Source organism: Chinchilla lanigera, unplaced genomic scaffold (genome assembly GCF_000276665.1).
Source record: "Chinchilla lanigera isolate Chin_1 unplaced genomic scaffold, ChiLan1.0 scaffold00031, whole genome shotgun sequence".
Lineage (NCBI taxonomy): Eukaryota > Metazoa > Chordata > Mammalia > Rodentia > Chinchillidae > Chinchilla > Chinchilla lanigera.
Window position 1 is genome coordinate 2,631,864 of NW_004955432.1, and position 22,999 is coordinate 2,654,862.

The 22,999-nt window shown below is 38.4% G+C and overlaps 1 long non-coding RNA gene across 2 annotated transcripts in view; it reads right to left on the bottom strand.

The window, feature by feature from the left end:
- Nucleotides 1-4: 4 nt before the first annotated feature.
- LOC106148911 overlaps nt 5-22,999 on the bottom strand; it is a 28,798-nt gene continuing 5,803 nt past the window's right edge. The window contains exons 2-3 of one of the 2 annotated variants that reach the window (XR_001234666.1): nt 8,953-10,373; nt 5-741 (exon numbers count right to left, since the gene is read on the bottom strand). This is a non-coding gene — a long non-coding RNA (uncharacterized LOC106148911). Of the gene's footprint in view, nt 742-5,732; nt 7,901-8,952; nt 10,374-22,999 lie in introns of those variants that run through there. The other variant, XR_001234667.1, reaches the window with a different exon arrangement.

Genomic DNA, 22,999 nt, shown 5'->3' on the forward strand with positions numbered 1-22,999 from the left:
CGCAACCTGCGGCGCCCGACGCGCACGCGTCCCTCCGAGGCTCTGCCGGCCACGCCAGGCCCCGACCTCTGAGATCAGGCCAGAAGGCGCCACGGACGGGTCTAGTCCAAAACGCGAAAACGGTAACCAGTCACCGGTCTGTTCACAGAGGCGGAGAATGGAAAGACAGGGAAACCAAGTGTCAGGGCGAGTGCTGGGTGCTCCGCCTTACACGTTACAAGGAAGGAAAACATCTAGCGGGGCTGCTGTCCAGCCTGTCTCCGCTGAGCGTAACCATGGCTGCCCTCCTGCAGCACTCCTAACTCTGCTGCAGCCAGAAGACCAGGCCAGCGACGGTGTCACACTGGTGTGGGGGCCGCAGTGAACTCTGACATCCTCAGCTGGGCCTCATCCTGTGCTGGATGCGGACACGCCACGGAAGAGAAGCCAAGGGCAAAACCCAGACCACAGGGTGAAACTGCCTTCAAGTGGAGAAGCTCAGTGGCACTGGGACTCCTTGTGGAGGGTGCGTGCATAATTAGCCTTCGCCCCGCTCTCAGAAATGGCCCTTTCCCACTAAATAACTGCGCGCCAACGCTCTCACTCTCATCTTCAGATCTGAGTCTTCTCTGCTCTGAGCACTTCTTCGGACCTCACTTTCTGCTCCTGTAGTAGCCAGATATGTTCCAGCGCTTGGCAGGGGGTCATTGCCTTTTCCCTGGAGCTGGTAATTCATACAGCACAAACGGTGCCTAGAACACACTGAGACAGTCACTGTTTTTTTGACTGATTGAATTAGAGATCTAGCTCAATTTGAGGACCTACAAGCTATTTTCTAGGGATCATTACAGAGATTCTCAGACTGCTTTACAAGATATGATGAAGATTTTTCAGATGGCTAATGAGGAATAAAGATGATTTCTCCCTGACCCCTTCAGTGTAGGGGTGGAGACTTGTTACAGGTTACTACCTCTACTGGACCATGATGAACCCATCACAGTGTTTCTCAAAGTATTCTGACCATGTCCATGACCATGAAATTTCTCATCACAATCCAATGTATACATGTATAAATGCATATGACTTGAAAAAGCTTCACATAAAGCTTACCTATCCTTATTACAGGGAATGTGCCAATATTTTCTTTTTTATTCTTTACCATTTCAGTTTATATTGCTTTTAATAACCCAATAAATTGATTTTACTCTTCAGTACTAGATTGTAAACAGATTTACCCTCTTGTCCAATCAACACACTGAGGGAAATATATGAAACACCAGTTTTTAAAACAGAGGCTGTAACATAGTGAACACTCTGGCTCAGAAAGGGAACTGAGGCAAGGTTCCACTGCTTAAGTTGAGAATGTGCAGCTGAGAGAAAAGGGGAAAAAAGAACAGAGTTCTCAGAGGAGGGGGAGAGTGCCAGTTCATCTTAATTGATGACTTATCTGAAAAAGATTCCTAAGAGGTGATGGGGTGGCTGGGCTCTGTGGCACAGCTGAATGTGCTGGAAGGAGACCTGCAGGCCCACAGAAGGAGGGAGGCCGAGGCTGTGCCTTGGAAGGGAGGGCATGTTCCTCCCAGCTCTCTTCTTTCCAGCCACCTTGGAGTGTGTTGCTTTGCTCCACCCAGCCCTTCTGCTATGATGTTCCTGACACGGAGCCAGGAGCCCAAAACCATGAGCAAAAATAAACTTTTCCTCCTTTAAATTGTGTATGTCGGGCATTGAGTCCTAGTGACGGGATGGGAGAGCTGACAGCACAGGGAGGGCTGCAGAGGGAAAGAGTTCCAGCTCTCTGAAGAGGTCCCCCTTATGTATGCAGCAGAGTGACTACTGACTGGCACATGCCAGGGTGAAGCTACCTGAAGCCAGGGAAAGCAGCACTGGAAAGATGAACGGGAACAGGGTCAAAGAAAAAAATCAAAAGGGAAACTGAAGACACTAGCCAGGGACGTAGCTCAGCAGTACAAGCACCTGCTTGGCAAGCACAAGGTCCCGAGTTTGATTCCCAGTACCAAAAAAAAAACCTGAAAACACTACGTGCCAGAATTTGTGGGGCCCCACTGAAGCAGTACTTGGAAGAACTGTATAGCACCACATGTCTACACCTAGTCAATGACCTCAGCCTCTACCTTACGAAACCAGAAAAACAAGAACAAGCTAAACACAACATAAACAGAAGACAAATAATACAGGCAGGAGCAGAAAATAATAAAGTAAAAAACAGATAATCGACCAAACTAAGAGCTTCTTTGAGATCTATAAAATTGATAAACATCTAGCCAAACTGATCAAGAATGAAAGAAAGAAGACACAAATTACCAATAACAAGAAAGAGGGCAAGGATAAGAATACAAGATATTCTCTAAATGTAATGAAATAGTAAGCATAGATTGTGAATAATTTTGTGCAAATAACTTTGACAATTTAAATGAAATGAACATATTCCAAGAGGTGTAAACTAACAAAGTTCTATAGAAGTAATACATTACTTGAATAGTCCTATATCTAATATAGAAATTTATTTCACAGTTAAAAACCTTCCTAAAGAGAAAACTCTAGGCCTAAATGGCTTTGTCATGAAGTTTAGAAAAACAAAGAAAAATCACACTTGATTCTACCTGTACTCTTTCAGAAAAATAAAGAGAAAAGAAGATTTTCCAGCTTATTGTATGAAGTCAATATAAAAATCAAAGAAATCAGCAGATCAATGTCTTTTAGCTATATAAATGCTAAAATTCTGAGCAAAATTTCATTGAATTGAATCAAGTAATGTGTCACACATTCCAAAACATCATTACTATGTAGATTTTATCCAGGAATGAAAATTTAATGTGTAATTTACTGTATTTATGAACTAAAAACCTAAAACTGTATGATCATCTGAGAAGTCACAGAAATATTTGACTAAATCCAATACCTATTTTTGAAAACTCTCAGCAAGCTGAGAATAAAAGGGAATAGCCTCAGTCAGTAAGTGGAATTTTAAAAATCTCTAGCTAATGCAATATGTAAATGGAGGATAAGAATACTTTTCTCCAATTATCAAAAAGAGTAGGAAATCCACTCTCACCTTTCTATTTAGTATTTTCCTAGAAATTTTAGTTAGTGCAGTAAGGCAAAAAGAGAAATAAAAGCAGGCAAATTGGAAAAGAATAAAACTATCTTTTCAAACAGTTATGATTTACATAGAAAACTCAATATAATCTACCAAAAAGCTTCCCATACGGATAAGTGAATTATCAAGTTTGCAGCATACCAGTGAAATACTTATCAGTCAATTTTATTTCTATATTCTAGCAACAAAAGTGATGGATTAAATTTTTACAAATATCAATTATTATAGCAACAACAATATGAAATAATATAAAGCACAATCTGTAAAATGAAAAAAGATGGATGAGTCAGATTTTATAAAAATTAATAATTTCTACTCTTCGAAGTATACTGCTAATAAAATGAAAAACCTCATTGGAGCTGAGCACGATGGTGCATGCCTGTAATCTCAGCACTTGGGAGGCTGAGGCAGGAGGATCACCATGAGTTTGAGGCTAAGATAGGCTACATAGTGAGTTCAAGATCAGCCTGAACTACGTAGCAAGACCCTGTCTCAAAACAAATCTAAAGAACTCCCAAAACTCAATAATAACAATGTTTAAAGTATGCAAATGAGCTAAATAATGCTTTGCCAAAGAAAATACACAGCTGGCAAATTGCACATGAAATGGTGCTCGGCATTGTTAGCCATGGGGGAATGCAAATCCAAATGACAATTAAATGTTTGTAATTAATCAGAATGAACAAAATGTAAAAGTTTGACCATATCAAGTGTTGGCAAGACTATGGAGCAACTGGAATCCTCAAGGACCTCAGGTAGAAGTGCAAAATGACACAGCCACTTTGGAAATATAGAACAATTTCTTTAAAAGTTAAACACTACCTGACTTCTACATGTATTACAAAGCAACATATTACTGGTATGAAATAGGCACTATATTGTCCTCAGCAAGTGGTGCTAGAAAAACCACGGTATATACACATGTAAAAGAGTGACACTGACACTGGACTTTCATAATATGCAAAACTCAACTCAAAATGGGTTAGAGACCTAAATGTAGGACCTAAAACCCAAAATTATAAATCCACTAGAAGAAAATAGGGGAGAAATACTCTGTGACATTCATCTAGGCCGGGATATTTTGGACAATAACATAAATGCATAGATGTTAAAAGGAGAAATAGATGGGATTGAATCAAGCTAAAATGTTTCTCACCACAAAGGAGATAGTCAGTGGAGTGGAGAACCTACAGAAAGGAAGAAAATATTTGTGAAATACATACCAGACAAGAGATTAATATCCAGGAAACAGGTAGAACTCAAAAGATTCAACAATAATGATAATCCACTTTAGAATGGACAAATGATCTGAATAGACATTTCTCAAAAGAAAACATACCAATGGCCAATGAAGTATAGTATATTTTAAAATGTTCAATATCACTAATCATCAAGGAAATGCAAATGAAAACAGTAATAAGATACTATCTCATCCTAGTAAAGATGGCTATTGTTAAAAATACAGAAAATGACAAATGCTGGCCAAGCTATGGAGAAAGGGATCTCTTAACACACTCATAGCAGGAATGCAATTAGTAGAGCCACTATGGAAAACAGTATGAAGCTGCCTCAAGAAATTAAAACTAGAGCTACCTTATAGTCAGGCAATCCAACCACTGGATATTTATCTAAACCAAATAAAATCAGTATATCAAAAGACACCTGCACTTTCTGATATATTGCAGGACTTCATAATAGCCAAAGCCAAATCAAGGAATCAGTTGAACTACTCATTGGAGGAATGAATAGAGAAGGAAATATATCTACACACAGTAGAATACTATTCACCATTACCATGAAAAAGCACAAAATCCTATCATTTGGTGCAACATGAATGCAATTGGAGAGCATAATATTAAGTGAAATAATCTAGGCACAGAAAGACAAATACCACATGACTTCACTCCTAAATGAGACCTGAAAAAGCTGAGTTTCCAGAGCTAGTGAGCCAAGTGATGGTTAGTAGGGGCTGGGAAAGACAGAAGGAAGCTTGGCATAGGAGACACTGCTTAATGGATACATAGTCACAGCCAGATAAGCAGAATGAAAATAGGTGTTACATCGCACAGACAGTGAATATGGCTAACAATATCATGTCATAATGCAAAATACTAGAAGAGATGATTCTGAAGGGTCTCATCATAAAGAAATGATAAATATTTGAGATGATGTATTTCTGGAATTGATCAATAAATAATGCATAAGTGTACCAAAATGTCACACTGTGCCCCATAAAGATGTAAAAATATTATCTGCCAATAATTTTTAATAGGGAAAGTAATTCTGGTCCCATAGCTTTGTGCAAATATTGTCTTTTTTTTTTTTTTTTTGGTTTTTCTCCGGTACGGGGAACCGAACTCACGACCTTGCGCTTGCCAGGCAGGCGCTTTTGCCACTGAGCTAAATCCCCAGCCCCTGTGCAAATATTGAATAATATTTTGTAAGATGTGTTATAAGCAGTTGTCAAGGTGCTTAGTACCTGGTATGTGCTCATTAAGTTGCCCTGGATGTGACCCAGATATTCCATATCTAGGTAATAACCTGAGAGAAATTAAAGCACATGTCCAGGGCTGGGGATATAGTTCAGTGGTAAGAGCACCTGCCTGGCAAATGCAAGGTCCTAAGTTCAATTCCTGGTACCAAACATGAATGAATAAATAAATAAATAAATAAATAAAGCACATGTCCCTACATAGACTTATACATGACTGTCAAGGCAGCTTTAGCTGAGTAGGAAAAAACTGGAAATGATCCAATTATTAATCAACAGGTGGATGAGTAAAGATATTGCAGCATATCTATATGATGGAATGCCATTCAGCAATGAAAGGCAATCAACTGTTGATACCTGTATCTGTATGGAAGAATTTCAAAATAATCATTCTAAGTGAATGGCCCAGATAAAAATGAATATATAGTAGACAGTCCCATTTTTATAAAAGTGTTGAAAATGCAAACAAATTGATCACACTGAAAAGCAAATCAGTGATTGCTATTGAGGTGAGAGAGATGGCAGGGGGAAGACAGAGTAGAGAACAAGGCCCATGAGGATGCTTTGAGGACAGTGGGTGTGCTCATTATCTTGACTATGGTGAGGGTTTTAGTCTTAGCAAATTACAGGTTTAAATAGGTTTATAATTACATCAGTTATACTTCAAGAGTTTCATTAGAACCTCCAATTGTATGAGTGTACTATAAATTTTGGAGATTTTTTAGCATACACAGATTTTTAATGTGCTAATTTTAGAAAGGTCTACTATATATTTTTTTACATTTTCGAAAACATTATAGAAAATTATGATTTAAGAGATAGAGGAGATAGTGACCCAAAGTTAGAAACAGCCAGAATGTCCACTAATGGTAGAACTACTAAGTAAAGTGTAATATTCTGTTATATGTGGCATGCAGCATGACACATTCAGGACACGCCCTTGCCTGTGCAATGTCCCTGAAAACCACAGCGACACCAGGGGCAAGAGCCCGTATCCTCTCTTCCCTGTATGTTAACTTCACTCAACTTTTAGACACCCAACACACAATAAGTCAACACAGACTTATTGGAGAAGAGCAGATGGAGAAAATTTCACAAAACCTCAAAAAATTAGTGAACCTGAAATCTATGTTGGGATAATCTATCTGAGTAAGTTTCATGGGCAACTCTGGATTATTTTTCTGGATTTTGTCAATAGTGTAAAGCAATACGCACACCTGAGACCACATTGCCCAATTTTGTCAGTAGCTATCTTACCGCGCTGCTACCTCACAAAAGGACCTTTACAAAAGAGCTTACTTTGTCCTCAGTAAGCAAAGCATGCTTTTATGGTGCTATCCAACCCAGATTTATTGAAACAGTCACGTGCACCCAGTCTAACCCAGCTGACAGTTACATTTCATGTATATTCCATGAAACGAACAATATTTATGACCATACTATTCTTAGAGTTAGATAGTCACAAGTATTCAATCATCTCTCTATGGGTAAGTAACCAATTTCTTCCAAATGGGGTAACAACCAATTTAACATCCAATGTAGTGCTTTGTGGTTTGGATATTCCTGATGAAATAAAGCAGACCAGAAAATATCAAACTATATCACACATGTAGAGGAAACACTGTTTCATGAAACTTTGCATTCGTTGTGGGTTGTACTGGATTATGTTATATCTGTAATGCTTTTTCTAAATCACAGCCAAACAAGATTCAAACCCACTGGCAGAGTATACTATCTGAACCATTTTTTAGGAATTCCCTTCACAAAAGGGTACAATTCAGTCTCTGCTTGAACACTTTTGATAACTCTCCCTAATCAAAACACTAGAAATGAATACTTCCTAGATAGTATTATTAGTCATGCAATAATCATCAGCAACTTGCAGCCTGTAATGTGCTTATTTTTCTTAGTAACTTTGATGTCTAATAGGATCTCTTGCATGAAGGTCAGTATGTGTTAATTGAATTGAAGTTAACCTCATCTTTCTACATCTGTGATTACTAGAAAGTTCCACTTTATGTTATTCATGAATCTGCCTCCCTAGTAATGAGGGGGGACAGACTTGCTTCAAGTCACAGGTCTTTCTCCTTCAAGTGTAGTACTCAGGTCCTTTCTAGGCATCTCCAGGTCCTTCTTCTAATTTGGATTAGCAGTTTCCAGGAGTGTCACCATTGGGGTTGTTATTCAAGGTACACACTTTTAGAACAATATACTTCTTGACTAAGGCTGTCCTGAGCCACCTATGAAACCACGCATCCAGGGGCTTAAAGCTGGTAAGCACTTGAAAGGAAGCCAGCCCACACGGAAGTGTTCTGTAAGTGCAAAATATACATTTAGTGTAAAGACTTAATATAAATATGTAAAATATTTCATTGATATTGATTATGTTTTGGAATAACATTTTGTATTAAGTGAAATCAAATATATCATTAAATCATCTTTATTTCTTTTTACTTTTTCATTCTGGAAATTTTTGTTTGCTTTTTTTAAAGTTATCAACTCAACATTTATCCTTTTTAAAAACCCTGCTGTTGACTGTTGTTATCTGGGAATCAATGACCCAGATCAATGAATACTGCTGAATCTTCTGTATAACCTAAAAGTGTGAACCTGCTATCCAGTATTTTTCCTGTGCCTCCTATAATAATATGATCTATAATAATATAATCCTATATAATATTAAATCCTATAATATTAAACCTATGATAATATAATCCTATATAATATTAAAAATAATATTTTTCCTGTGCCTCACCTGTAGGTATAATATGTATGCCTTTCAAGCATCTACTTTAAGTCACTGGTTAAAAACTATTTAACATGACCGGTCCAGATGCTTAACTAGAGATATCATCTGGGTGGGAATTCCTTCTTTAACTAGTTAACTCATCTTTATATTAAGTGTGGGTATTTAACTGGACAAGACACTATCAAGCTGAATTCCACAAAAATGTCTTTTTTGTCTCTTGGCCTGAGCCACCTATGAAACCACACATCCAATTACATACAGAATAAGCCCACATTGCCCACTAGTTATTATTTTTATTTTGTTCGGTGTTTGGTTGTTTTTGCAATCACCGTGCAACCCGTCTCTAGTGAGAAGTACAGATCTATACTCATCCTAATCTAATGTCAACCTTACACCTATCTTCCAGCTTTTTTACTCACAATTCTATTTCTTCCTTTGATCACTTTTGATCATTATACCCCATTTTTCTAGTATCTAAATATCAAGTTCTCCAAATGATTGGTTTTCACTGTCCTTTCAGCATTTGGTACCCTGGTCTGTCTTACACTGAAATTCCTCCTCCATGGTTTAGTTTGTAAAGCCCAGCTATAAGGTACCTGGCCAGTTGGTACTCACTGCTTTTCCACTGCTGGGGAGAGGTTGGACAGGACAGCTCGGACAGAGAGGGGGCAGCACAAGTGGGCATTAGTCTGAGGAAACCGGGCAAGAACCGTGACACGAGAAAAATTCCTATCCACCTGAACTGAGTCATTTAGTTGCTACCTTGGGTCCAACCTTGCTTCTTTGGAGAATGAAGACATGTTCTCTTTTCTTCCATGCACCTCTTTCCCCAAGTGTTATCAGCAATTTTCCCTGGTTATATAAACAAGCTGAGTAACAGCCTTTACTATCTTTGCACTGTTTACATGACGTACAAGGTGGCCTCATTTAACTAAGATGCCCACTTCTTATTAACTGTGCCCTCCCTGCCATTTCCAACGGAAAGACTGTCTCACCAGGGAAGTGATAATACAGTGTTGCCTCTCTGCTCTGCTGGTTTCTCACCATCTGTCCCAAGCTCTGAGCTTGTCTCTTTATTCCTCTTCTTACTCTAAGCCTAATTTAAATAGTCTTGGTTGTTACTGTTCCCTCTTAATGCAGTCTTGCTTTCTCAGGCTTTCTGCCACAGTTTCCACAGATTGGTGCTGCTCTGTTGTATCCAAAACTTGGTTCTTGTACACCAAAATCCACAGTGCAGTTAAGGAGAACCTCATTTCTTCCTCAGGGGGCTCATTCATGGCAGTGTGGTCAGAGTTTTATGCTTTAGAATTTCCTTTCTCTTTTAGATCAATATCCTCTTTTAGCGTCATCCTGTCAAAAGGTTTTATCTATTTTTCCTCAAAAAATGCAATGTATTCTTTGAACTCTAGGATGTATAGCAGGTTTCACAGCCTCCCATACCTAGGCAGTACACTCTTCAGGACCACAGCCAGGTTGGCTTGTAGGTTCCCACGGCCCTGTCGTAAATGTTCTTGCCCTTCCCACCTGAGTCCACAGAATCCTCTGTCTGAGTGACAGTTCACTGGGCTCAGGGAAATTATATTATTAGTGGCTACAGTGGAAACATCCCAACAGTAAAATGGATCAAGAAGGCAGAATGAAGCTTATTTCCAAGTTACTGGCCCACCTTTTCTACTTGTACTATGCCTTGTTCTAAATACTGGAGCTGTTCACCCTGTTCCTACACCCCTCTTTCAAAGCTGTAATTTTCACTGGAATAAATGTGGAACACTCCTGTTGGGAGCTGTGTACCTAAATTCTTCCATTTCCATAATAAAGGAAAGTTCATGCTACTTTGATAAAGAGATTCCTTCTCCCAAACTGAGCAGCTTAGGTGGGTAGAAATTTTTCTCACGCGCAGTACGGAGCAGATGCATATTCCAAAGAAGACCTATGGTGGTACCCCCTGACAGCTTCTGTACTTTGGTCTCCTTCGTCTTGTTGCTCTGTCATTGTCTGTTTGTTCTTTTCTACTTGGTCAAAGCTGACTTCCCAGACTGTGGAAAGAAAAAGAGAAGAAACAGAAGTGAAGTTGCTATATCATGACCACATATATTTCTTTGTAAGAACTTAGTCAGTGGCCACACTTTCTCTTCAGACAAAGTTTAGGTGAATACAACTATTAACCAGGTATGGTCAAGTGCTCTGGGAGACTAGAACTTAAAGTTTTATTTCTCAAAGGAACAAAAAGAGAATGAGAACTGGGGGCAGGATGACAGTATTTACCATAGGCCCCTAGCTAGAACTTCAAATTCAGTAGGACACAGTCCAGTCTTTTCCTACCTGCTTCGTCTTTAGGTTAAAACATCATTTAGTGGCAATTCAAAAGTGACACCTTCTCTTGAATGACTCAAAGGCCACCCTGCCCCACTTCTCACACTCACTGAGTCTGAATTCATTAATGAAGTTTGTTAATGAATATATGCATAATATTACAAATGGCAAAATCTGCTGCTTTAATCTTTGTTTCTGAAGTCATCTCCCAATTCAGGCCATTATTCAGAACAACTAAAACAACAGTGAGTTGAATTTGTATTCTTTCTCACGACTTAAACTGAAGCTTTTTTCCTCCCAGAAGAAAACGAAGAGGGTGCACTCCTGAAGTTGAAGCCCAGCTTTGGGTTCACTGTACCACAGATACCATCTTGGTAATAATTCCATTTTGTGACAGAAATTATCAGGCAGGTGTTCAGTCAGCACTGTGCCACTCTGAAGTTTATGCAACAGTTTTGAACAAATTATTGAATACCTTAAGCCTCACACACTATCTATAAAATGAGGATAGCAAGTCTAAAAGCACAGCTGCAAATTCTTTGACACTATCCCCAAAGAGAAGCAAGCCCCAAGTCGCTTCCCTTTGAAGCAAGGCAGGTTTGTGACTTCCTCAGCTAATGTAAATTATTGAAGTATCAGTTTGTGACTTCTAAGGCAGGTTGTACAAAGCGATGCAACTTCTACCTTGTGCCCTGGAGACTCGCTTGGGACCCTTGGCCACCATGTGTGATGTCCAGCTACCTCAAGGCTATCACACTAGAGACCATGTTAGCCAATAGTTTCAGTCTCTCAAATACCCCTGTACATTTAAATGGAGCCTATTTGGTCTTCCAGACCCCCACACCCATCCCAGTAGTACTGGGTGACTGATGTAACTCTACTTGAACAGGTGGAATTGGCTGACCCTGCCTGAATTCCTGACTCACAGAATTGTAAGGTAGAGTAAAGTGGCTATCGTTTTAAGCCACTAAGTTTTGGGTAAGTTCCTATACACTAATCAATAACCAAAACAATGATCAACTAGATAATCCCCACAATCCTTTCTGTCTGACATTCCAGGACTTATGAAAATGTCACAAAGGTATAGCTCCCTCATTTGCACTGTTTACAGAATCCTCTCCACGTCTTACATTTCCAGGTACAGACCTTTGTGTATTACACAATTAATTAGTTAACCTTCAGTCAGCAAAATAATTGGTCAAAGGATAACTCAGTAATTACACAAAAATAGTGCAGACTATTGCTTGAGAAGGGAAGTAGTGTGGGAACTTTCTGAAGGGACTCTGAGACAACCTTACAAGCATGAGCATCTACAAGCCAGCAAAGAAATACCAACATTGATCTCCAATCTTGACTTTTGGGGAAGTATGTGGAGGTGGGAGGGCCTTTAGCCATCAGACCTCCATTTCTCTTCAAGTTCATTGACAGACATTACTAAACACTGGGAGGAAAAATAAGACTGAGACACAATTTCCATCTTTCAAAAATTTGAAGTCCAATGGGAAGACATATATTAAATAGATCAGTTCAAGGTTTCAACCAGGGTCTACATGAGACACAGGAGCACAGAGCTCCATCAGGGATTCAGAGAAAGTTCCGTGGAAGCAATGACCCTTGAGCTGAGTCTTAGAGAATGCTCTTAAATTTTCTAAGAGGAAATAACCAAGAGGATTGCCATGAGAAATTGCAAAGAGGATGGGAACAGCATGGCACATGGGAGGAGCCATATGCTATGCAAATGGCCACGCCTACCCCTTTTCTCTGTCCTCCCCAGAAAATTAGCACAATCTGTGTCCATAGCTTCTTGTCCTCAGACAAGACTCTAAGAAGACATGGTGATTGCTTTCTTGCCACTTCCTTTGATCCAATTAGAGTCTGCCCCGTGGTCAGTACACTCACAGCAATGCAGCAGCCTGTCTGGTGGATGTTCAGTGATTTCTACCATGACCTAGATCTGACAAGCCCTGAAGCTCTCCCAAGCATTTTCACATGTGGACAGCTCCTTCTGTTCTTCCTCCTTCCCTGTCCTTGGGGATCCTAGCCCCGGGCTTTAGATAACCTTAGAGTTGTTCTATCCTAAATCCAATGAATAGAAAGCATATGGAGACAAAAATCTACATAGGCATTGCAATTCTGAAGTCATCTTAGCAAAGGAAAAAATAGGAAATGAATTATTCTGTAAAATGAAATCAACCTCTTGAAATTCTGTTGTCTTTTCACCTCAGTGGTTCCTCTTTGTTAAAAGATCTTAATGGTCAGTTCACTGACCTCATGTCTTATAGCAAAAGTACCTCTTTTCTGCCTAGAAGCCCTAGAGATTATGCAAACCCCTTTACAAATATAGAAAGTGCACCTTTCACCTTCCTTTTATTGCTTTTGAAGCAAGTTTCAGTGAACCCTCTCTGTTCTGTGGGAGGCATGTGTTCATGAGGTCACATTTGGACGCTGTGCATTTGGAGAAGGTCCTGGACATGAGAGGAACCCTTTGCTTCATGTATAAGTAGAAGGGAAAAGTCTGTCCCCAAAGAATAATGCAACTTCTGAGGGAAAGTGAAACTTAGCTCTTGATTTTCAATACTCTAGAATATTTCCAGTAATCTTCAAAGACTATTATCTGACCCTCAAGACGAACCAAAAATATCATCAATTCTCTTTAACTTAAACTTGAAAAAAATGTGCTTCTTAGAACGTTTGGCTTAGGAGATGACATCCTGACAGCCATCCCAGGAGCTTTCTCATCTCAAAGGCGGTATCAGCCACTGGCTTTGCCTGTGATTCTCTGGTGTCCTATGAGCTCCTTGTGTTCTAAATAATAAAATGCATAGTATTGTAAAAAGATGAAAGAACACAAGATTGTATATAAGGAAGAAGCACAGTGAGGTTTTAGGTCATTAATTTGTCTTTCTGTGCTTGCAGCTCCATGTTTAACAAGTGGGGGTGATGTTATCAGACTTCTATTTTACAAGGCTCTCAGGCGCTTAACTAGATGTTGTTTTAAGTGTTGGTAATTGTAATTCTGAGACTTTATGAGAAGAATATTGTCTGCAAAGTGGTTGTATTGTTTTAACCTCATTTTTTGAAGAGAACAAAGTTATGCAGTGCAGGTTTAAGAGCACTTTAAAAAGGACTGACAAAGTCAGTGCAGCCTATCCTTCACTGGATAGAAGGAACAACTACCTCTCTTCCTACAGAAAGGACTGCCCTGCTGCTGGCCATGATGAGAAGTGGCAAGGTCCAGAATGACCTCACCTTACCCTTAAAGCAACCACCAGCTTCCTTGGCTTTGGTGTCTTTGACACCACCACAGGACTAGTTGTAAGGACCATATTACCTCCACATTGCCTGAGATACATTGGGTGGCTCATTAGAGAATGCCAGAAAGTCATTTATTAAGTTAGCCTTCCTCTTTAGCCTTCCTTTCATTCTGGGATATAATTTTCTTTGCAAGAAAAAAGGTGTTCCAATGTAGTTACATTTTAGTGGACGAGTCATGGGAAAGGGGGAAAAGAAGAGAGGGAGATAGTGGGAGGGGAAATGAGGGGAGAAAGAGAGGAAGACAGAATATTCCAGAGCCTATTTAATATCCTATAAATTGACCCCCTATCTACACACGTGCTAGAATTGGGCTTAGATCTCTGTATAAGGAAATATTTCCCTTTGTCTTAGTTTCACAGAGTCTAATCTAAAACCCCTCCATCTGAGAACCTGGATCTTTGTCTGCCTTCTCCCCAGCACACATGGTGTCTACTTCCTTCTACACCCCCCGTATTTTCTAGGTCTTTGTTCTAGATCTGAGCTTACATGCACATGTGAGATGCAAGCCCACATCTGTTCAGCACAGGACTCAAGACTCTGAGTGAGGCCAAATTTTAAAACAAAACAAAACACAAAACACTTGCATTTATTTTTAATCTTTTCCCTACCATCGTCACTCTTCTTGATTACTGTTTATTTTTTGATATTTCTCACCAACACAGCAATTTTGTTTCCACTCTGTTTCCTATCACTTTTCTCCAGACAGCCACAGGGAGTGAAGCAGATGTAAGACTGCCATCTTGTGCTCAAGATGGTTATCATTCTTCACAGTGTTTCTTCTACCATCAAAGGTGATTTATGGGCTTTGAGAGAGGAAGGCCTTGGATTCCAGGTCTGATGTTCCCTGACCTAGATGTCCCCAGAAGCTTTTAAAACTTTGCATGGTTGACATAGCTTTTCTGACCTTCCCTCTCCAGAGTGCCATGAGTCACCCCTTAGTTGAAAGCCACTTTTTTTCCAGTGATCTGCTATGATTTGTGCCTGCATGTCCCCCAAAGCCTCAGGCAGTCATGGGGCTGGCTTCTAGAGTTTTTGATTGACTCAGGGTCCAATGCTGGGATTATGGGTGTGAGTGCTGCACCCACCCCAGGGTAGGTAGCCTGCATACGATATAAGGGAGGGAAAGAGGCTTGCTCTCACTGCTCCTCCCTTTTTGCTCTTGCCACTTTTGCTATTTTCCTCCACCACAAACTGTTGCCCTCTGCCACGTGTCCCTTTGCCTTGGAACCAGCCAAGTATGCACTGAAACTTCCACAAACTGTGAGCTAAATAAACCTTTCCTTCCTTCATCTTGGGTGTTGGGTATTTTGTCTCAGCAACGTGAGAAAAGTAACCAAGACAGATTCCAAGTGTAACTTAGAGGAACCACAGTGCAGGTGCCACTCTTTACACTTTTGCCCAACTCTGGAGAGTGCACACTCAGTGATTGAGGCATGACCTAGTGAATGTTCTACACACCCCACTCCCACCTCTGTGTGGAGAACCAGCGACTCACAGATGGTGGGCTGCAGTATCTGGACTTCACGGTGGCTGGAAGTCCTTTGGGGTCAACACTCCACAGAACCTGTGAACACCCATGAAAGGCTACTCTTGGGCAACAAATTTGTAACCAAAGTTCAAATGGGACTTAAGAACCTGAGAAAGGAAGAGCAAAGCCAAAAGGTGAGGGAAATGCCAAGAAAGAGTTACAGGCCAAGGTGAGAAAGCTAAGGTGCAAAAGCCCAAAGGAAGTAAACAGTGCTTCACCCAGGAACAGAGCATTGGCCAACTAAAATGATAATACGAGCAAAACAAAAATGCGTGCCACAGAAACAGACCTGCTTGGGGGAGTAAATAGGGACTGATGGTACCATGAATGGAAGAGTGGACACACCACCCAGAAGAACACTCCAACTCATAAGCAGGCAGGAATGTGAGTCTACCATTAGCAAATCTTCTGATTTTTAAAAGGAACACTTAAATCTAAATTTACACATAAAATCTTTAAGTTGGCTTATAATACTTTAACTCTATTTCATTTTTATTTTCCTGTTTATAATTGACACATAATATTTGTGCATATTTATGGTGCACTAGTTCAATACAGCTGTATGATGCAGTAGTCAAAACAGGGATAACTGCATTACTATCTCCTCAAACATTTATGATGTCTATATGGGTCAAATTCTTTCAGTTACTTTGAAATATATAATAAATGTGTATAAATTATTGTTACCCTACTGTGCTCTAGAACAGTAGAACTAAGTTTTTCTCTTTACTGATAAGTAAGTTAGTACAGGCATTCCAGAGAACAGTATGAAGTTTCCCCAAAAAATGAAAATATAACTATCATATGATATACCTCTCCCTCTACTAGTAATATATTCAAAAGAAATGAAATCATCATACAAAGTAGTTTTTAAAACATTGTGTGAGACAAATATAACAGCAGGCTACCTTTGGTCTGTGCCTGATTATTTAAGACCCTCCTAATTAATTTTATTTGTATGTAGGTACATAACTAGATCCATAACTTTCCCTCTATGCATCTCTCCATCTCTCATTCATGAAAGTTTATGAAAACACAAGTAAGAGAATGTCATGGATGTGGAACTAGCTATTATCATTTCTTTTCATGAAGCATTTGCACAGTTGGATACCCATAAGCCATAACAAAAAGAAGCTCTATCTAACCTTATACCTTTACAAAAATTTACACAAAGTGGATCAAAAATGTAAATGTAAAATTAAAAAGTGTGTAGAAAAAAGAGAAAAAAATCTTGAGACCTATGGCTAAGTGATGAGTTCTTGGATTTTGGATTAAAAGTATAATTCATAAAAAATGATAAACTAGACAAGGGCTGGGGATATAGCTCAGTGGCACAAGTACCTGTCTGGCAAGCACAAGGTCCTGAGTTCAATTCCAAGCACCACCACAAAATGAAAAAAAAAAGATAAACTAGACTTCATCATCCTAAAAATATTTTTTCTCTGAAAGATCCTGTTAAGGGGATGAAAAGAATAATTAGAAGAATTTATTTGCAAACTGTACAGCCAAAAGACCTTATTATGGACTATGCAGTGAATTCTGAAACCTCAAACAGATAATTCAATTAGAAAATGGAGCAGGTCATGAACAGCTATTTCCCTGAAGAGGAAAAACAGTAACTAAGCACACACAAAAATGTTTAATTTCACTAACATTAGAAAAAAATTAAACCTATCGTACTGATATCAATACATCCCTCTGAAAATGCCTAAAAAATAGTTACATCAAATACTAACAGGGCTGCATGAAAAGTGGTTCATTAATTGCTGGTGGGAATGCAAAACTGTACAGCCACTTTGTAGTATCGTTTAGCACCTTTCTCTAAAGCTAAAGATGCATTTGCCATATAACCCAAGAGTGGCACTTTTGGAAATTTATCTTAGAGAGAAATTAAAGCCTATGCTGAAACAAAAATTTGTACATGAATGTTCATAGCTACTTTAATCATAAAGGCTAAAAGCATAGGAGCACTTCTAAGTTTTTCAGTGAGGGAATGGTTAAACAAACTTGTTCCTCTGTGCCATGGAACACAATTGAACAATGTAAAAGGTTGAACTACTGATACACATAACAACTTGAATGGGTCTCATAGGAATTATGATAAGTGACAAAAGTCAAACTCAAATGGTCAACTGTTACATGATCTTACCTAGGAAATAGTCTCAAAATGAAGTATTTCAGTGACTACTAGAAACTGGCTAGGCATTAAGACTAATTCCAGAAGACCCTACGTGTCACTGTGGCCAGCCAGTCAAATGACAGGCTCATGAAGGTAGGTGAATAAGAGGTCTCTGTTCACATCCACTTTCCAGTGGGTCCAAAAGGTCTCTAAGCTCATCCTGTGGCCATTTTCCCAGTTCCAAAAAGCATAATCAGAGTAAATCTACTTAGAGCTCCAAGACCCCTGGAACTGTTTTCCTAAGCTGTGGAGTAAAGCTGTTTGGGTGGAAAAGGCCACTATTAGACACTATTGGAACTCCACAACCTAGAAACATAGTAACTCCGAAGAAATACCACATTACTAGACCATTTTCAGCAATCAGTACCACCACTGAGGGCTTGAAAGACACAGAAGCAGTGGGTCTCACGTCCCTTTGCCTCTCCTGTGGGACCCCTAGAGAAATCAGCTGAGTCTTAGACCATGACAGTGTATGATCAGAAGCTTAGCCAGAGTCACCCCAATTGCTGAGGCTGGTTTCATTTCTTGAACAAATGAATATCTCTCATGGTGTTGGCTATGCAGCTGCTATTCAACAAATGAATGTCCTTATCTCCATCCCTCTCCCTAAAGCGCCACAGAAGTAGTTTGTTGTAAGTTATCAAGGCCAGAAGTACATTTTGCTGGCTTACTTGGATGCACAGAAAATCACCAACCCTGTATTGTAATTTAGTATTCAGTGACACTTTATTCTTACTTTTGGTTGACATATTTGCACTGATTTAGGGAGTACGGTATTATAATTCAGCACAAATATATGATGTGCAATGAACAAATCAGGGTAACTGGCATTTCCTTCTCCTTTAATATTATCATTTCAATGTGTTAAGAAACTTGAAACTCTTTTTCTCCAGTTATTTTGAAATGTATAAGATGACTGCCATGGACTACAGTCACACTAGTATGCTGTAGAAGGTCAGAACTAAATTCTCCTACCTAAGTCTTCTTTGGTACCCATTGTCCAACTTCTCTTACCCTTCCACCTTCCTGTTCTTCCTGTCCTCTGGTATATTCTATTCTACTCTACTTCTATGCAGTCTATGTATTTGTCTTCCAAAACATGAATGAGAACATGTAGTGTGGGTTTTTTTTAACATAACATCCTCCAGTTCTGTCCACATAAAAATAACAGATTCTCATGGTTTTATGACTGAATAATATCCCATTGTTGTTCTGGGTACTTCTTGGGGACTTTTGTTCACCAGTAGACATCTCAAATGATTCTGTATCTTTGTTATTGTGAATAATACTGCAATGAACATGAGTGTACAAGTATATATTTCACATAATGATTTATTTTTTAGTATATACTCAATAACAAAATGGCTGGATTAAAGGGCAGTTTGATTTTCAGATTTTTGAGGAAGCTTCATACCATTTTCCAGAATGGTTATACAAAGTTACATTACCACCAGTAGCATATGAGTTCTCTTTTTCCACACCCCTGCTGTTACTTGTTTTTTTTTTTTTTTCTTAATGACAATATCTATTCTAAGTGGGATAAAAACGATATGTTGGTGTAATTTTGATTTGCATTTCCCCAATTATGAGGGTTGTTCAGCATTTTTTCAAGCTTTTGTTGAGCATTTGTTTGTATTCTTCTAAGAAATATCTACTCAGATCCTTTGCCCATTTGTTGCTGTTGTTGATGTTTGAGACAGGGTCTTGCTAAGCAGTTTAGGCTGGCCCCACTATGTAGCCTGGGCTGGCCTTGAACTTGTGGCAGTCCTCCTGCCTCAGCTTCACGAGTTCTGGGACTACAGGCGTGTATCACCACACCCAGCCTTTTGCTCAATTTTAGACAAAAGAGTATTAGGAAGGGTTGCTGTTCAGTTGTCTGAATTTCTTATATATTCTGGATATTAGCCCTTTTATAGATGGATAGTTTACAGGCATTTTCTCCTATTTAGACTGTCTCTTCACTTATTTCTCTGCAGAATTTTGTTTTTGGTTTGACACAATCTCATTCATTTAGATTTACTTTTGTTACCTGTGCTTTAGGGATCTTACACAAATAATACTTGCCTCTACTAATATATTAAAGGGTTTAACCTATGTTAACTTGTAGGGATTTCATAGTTTCAGGATTTACATTTAGGTCCTAGATCAATATTGAGTTGATTTTTGTGTATAGCGTGAGGTATGACTCTAGTTTCATTTTTGTGCATATGAATGCCCAGTTTTCCCAATATCACTTGTTGAAAAGACAATTTTTTTCTCCAATAGATGTCAGCTTTGTCAAAAAAATCAGTTAGGTATAAATACATTAATTTATGTTTTGTTCCAACTTTGTATGTGTTGGTTTTTAGGCCAATAGCATACTGTTTTAGTTACTATAACTTCATAGTTATTTTGAAATCAGGTATGGTGCCTCCAACTTTGTTCATTTTACTCAGGACTGATTTTGTTATTTGAGTCATTTGTGATTCTACACGGGTTTTGAAACTTTCTTCTATGACTATGAAGAATATCATTGGTGTTTTGATGGCAATTACATTGAATCTGTAGATTGTTTCAGGTAATGTGATATTTACCAATATTAATTCATACAGTGTTAAGCATAGAATGTCTTTAATTGTGTGTGTGTGTGTGTGTGTGTGTGTGCTGTAATTTCTTTCATCATGTTTTATAGTTTTCATTGAAGAGATCTTTCACTTACTTGGTTAAATTTATTTCTAGGCACTGTGTGTACATGTGTCTATTGTAAATGTTATTGGTTTTTAATTTCCCTTTCAGCCAGTTCTTTATGGGTACACAAAAATTTACTGTTGCTGGAGATATACCTCAGTAGCAAAGCAACTATCTGGTAAGCACAAGCTCCTGAGTTCGATTCCTGGTACCAAAAAAAGTTACCATTTTATATGTGCTGACTTTGTATTCTACAATCTTGATTGCCTTTCCCTGCCAGAAGACATCACATTGCTCAATCCAGTTGATGACTTTTTGCTGATCTAACCTAGTAATCAAAAATAGTAGCCATTCTAGACTATTGATGAGACATTCATGTGTCAGATGGTGGGAAATAAATCTGACTGAAATTCAGAGGTCTTTTGAAAACCAATACCTCCACTGAAATATAAATGTAAAAATCCTCAAATGATACTAGCAAATTGAATTCAATAGCATGCCAAAGGGGTCAGCCTCTATGCTCAAGAAGTATATATCTCTGTGATACAAGAATATTTGAACGTATGCAAATTTTATAATGTGAGATATATACCACATTAACAGAATAAAGGATAAAATCCATCATCATCTCAATATAATAGGTGCCAGAAAAACATTTGACAAAACTCAATATTCTATCACAATTAAAAGGTTTTAACAAATTAGGTATGGAAAAAAATGCAGCTTAACACAATAAAGCGCAGGCTGGGGATTTAGCTCAGAGGCACAGCCCCTGCCTGGCAAGCACAAGGTGGTGAGTTCAATTCCAGATACCAGAAAAAAAACCAAAAAACAAAAAATAACACAATAAAGTGCATATACCAAGCTCACAGATGACATCATATTCAGTAGTGAAAAGTTAAACATTTTCTTCAAATTTGGGAACATAACAAATATTCCTGCTCTTATTAGTTCCCTTCGACAGAGGTCCTAGCTAAAGCAATTAGCAAACAGAAAAAAATAATGAGCATTCAAATCATAAAGGAAGTAAAATGTCCTTGTTTCCAGATAATATGATCTTATATATGTATAAAGCTAAAGACTCAAAAAACTATAAGAACCAATAAATTCAGTAAAGTTGTAGGACACAAAAATTACTATACAATTTGCATCACTTTAATACACATCAGTATCCAAAAAAGAGATTAAGAAAATAATTCCATTTGTAATAGCTATAAAAGCAATAAAATTCATAAAAATAAATTTACCTAAGGAGGTGAAAGATCTGTAAAACTATAAAGCATTGATGAAAAGAATTAAAAGAAGATAAAATTAGGTGGAAAGATATCCCATGTTTATGGATTGAAATGATTAACATTATTAAGATGTCCATACTACCCAAAGTGATCTACAGATTTGATGCAATTTCTATCACAACTCAAATGATATTTTTCATGGAAAAAAAATTCTATGATTTTCATGAATTCACATAAGACCTGAATAGCTCAAGTAAAAAGGCAAGGCTTGAGACATCACACTACCTGATTTCAAAATGCACCACAAAACTATACCACAAAACATTTTATGCTTCTGGCATAAAAACAGATACACAGACTAATGAAGCAAAACAGAAAGCCTAGAAATAAATCCATACATTCACACTTAGTTGATTTTTGATAAAAATGCCAAAGCACATGATGGAGAAAGGAAAGTCTCTTCAAAAAATGTTTTTGGGAAAATTGGATATCTATATGCAGAAGAAAGAAATGAACCCTTATCCATATACAAAAATCAACTCAAAATAGCTAAAGACTTAAAAGACTGAAAACTGTAAAACTACTATGAGAAAACATAGGGGGAAACATTATGACTTTGATCTGAGCAAGAATTTTTGGGCTAGGATCCCAAAAGCACAGGTAACAAAAAGCAAAATAGACAATGGGATTATAAATTAAATATTAAAAAGTAAAATATTTTTGTTCAGGAAAAGAACCAATCAACAGAATGAGACAAACTAAAGACTTGCAGAAAATGTTTGTAAAAATATATACTTGATAATAGGTTAACATTCTGTATCTGTTAGGGTTCACTAAGGAGCTGGTTTAATATAAAATATAAAGGATTTACAAGGCAGGCTTACAATGGCTGCCTGAAGAATCAGAGGTGAAATAACACAAAAGGCCCTCTGCCTGCTGGAGGGCCAGAGGATCACATCAAAGGTTGTGGGCCTGGAGCTCACTGCAGAGTCCATGTGAGGCCAGGTCAGAAGGCTAAAGGGTCTATGCGAAAGCCTGAAGGAACTGGAGATGCCTGTCCAAAGGCAATGGTAAAGACCTGAGCTCCTCCAAAGAAGAACAAGGGAAGACTTCCTCCTTTGTTCTCTGTACTCTGCCCAGACAACAAGGCTATTGGTTCGGGACCCCTCCTGTCTCTCCTTCAATGGATCAATGGGTAAAGAACATGTGGTACATACATGGTATGGTACATATGTGATATGCATAATATAATATTATTTGGCCTGTAAAAATAAGAATATCCTATCATTTGTAAGAACAAAGATGAACTTGGAAGACATTGTGTTAAATGAGATATGCCAGGCACAGAGAAACAAATACCATATGAGCTCACATGTAGATAGAGTCTAAAAAGATCAGCTGACAGGAACAGAAAAAAGAATGGTG